The sequence below is a fragment of the Malania oleifera genome, chromosome 3, assembly GCF_029873635.1.
Source record: "Malania oleifera isolate guangnan ecotype guangnan chromosome 3, ASM2987363v1, whole genome shotgun sequence".
Lineage (NCBI taxonomy): Eukaryota > Viridiplantae > Streptophyta > Magnoliopsida > Santalales > Ximeniaceae > Malania > Malania oleifera.
Window position 1 is genome coordinate 54,002,222 of NC_080419.1, and position 1,321 is coordinate 54,003,542.

General features: G+C 41.9%; 1 non-coding gene across 1 annotated transcript; it reads right to left on the reverse strand.

Moving 5' to 3' along the window:
• Positions 1 to 351: 351 nt before the first annotated feature.
• Positions 352 to 457, reverse strand: LOC131152470 (small nucleolar RNA R71). The gene has a single exon (XR_009135970.1). It is a non-coding gene; the product is annotated as a small nucleolar RNA R71 (small nucleolar RNA).
• Between the last annotated feature and the right edge of the window lie 864 nt (positions 458 to 1,321).

The window sequence follows — 1,321 nt, forward strand, 5'->3', positions numbered from 1 at the left end:
TAAATTCTTCATGATATGCATGTGCAAACAGGTCAGTCTAAGGTATGATTTTGGGCTTCTAGCTATATCATATAAATTATGTAAATATAATGAAATCTAAATACCTATTCCCTTGACTATCTTGAACTTGACGCTTGCATCTCCATTCTTCTACTCTTTTAGTTCCTTGAATTGTACCTGGTTGTATAATCTTTAATCCTCATGGCTTTCATGACTTCCTTGACATCCGTGCATGCTAAATAATGTTCATGTTCACACTCTCAATGCACAGATCATATACCAAGTGATTTGTCATTATCAAAGCAGGATTGGATTCATAGAGTCAACACTTCTTTTTTAGGAAAACTAACCAGTCGAGGAAGGCAGTCACTAGTTTCTCATAATTAAATGGGGAACTGTTTTTTGAGAGATGGGAGTGCTTTAGGGACCTCTTGCACAAATGCCCACATCACCAAGTCCCTAGGTGGCAATTAGTTCAAACCTTCTATGAAGGATTAGTTGAGCAAGATCGGTCCATGGTAGATGCATCTTGTGGAGGTACTTTCCTCACCAAACACGAGAATGAGGCATGGCCTCTCTTTGAGAACCTTGTCAAGAATTCTTACCAGCATGTTGTTGCTGCTCGTAGACTATCCCAATCTTCCTCTTCCAATCCTATGAGAGTTTATGAGTTAGCCGCGGGCCATGATCTTGCACCCATACTGCACACCATAGTGAAAAAAGTAGATCAGTTCTTGTCCCTAGGATAGCAACCTCAGCCTTTGGCGTGTGTAGAGGTGTGTGCTATATGCTCTGATCCTTCACACACATTTTATAATTGCCCCCATGCACCTCCCCCACCCGAGTTTGTGTAGGAGGAAGTTAAAGCCACCAATAATTGGTACGATAGGCTGACCAATGACTCTTATTCGAACACGTACAATCTTGGGTGGAGTAAGCATCCTAACTACTCTTGGAGGCCATAAGCTATGAGTTTTCAAGCTCAAATACCTCAGCAATCACCCACTGATCCACCTCCTCACTTATTCCAAAACTCTCAAAATCCACCTGTTTCTGCCCCTAGATCTTCAGTTTATCAGCAACCATCTCCTACTCAGCCCCAATACAATAGATCTTTTCAGGAGATGGTGCCAAAAGCCCTAAAGGGAATTAAGGCTGATCGCCAAGTTGATTGATAGCTACTCCACTTTCACTCATAGTCTATTGCTAAGCTAGAAGCCACCATAGGGCAACTAGCTACCTCTTTGAGTAGGAGTGAAAGTTAAGGAGTTGTCCCAAGAGGGGGGGGTCATTTCAATGAATTCTTAACTTCTTGTTGATT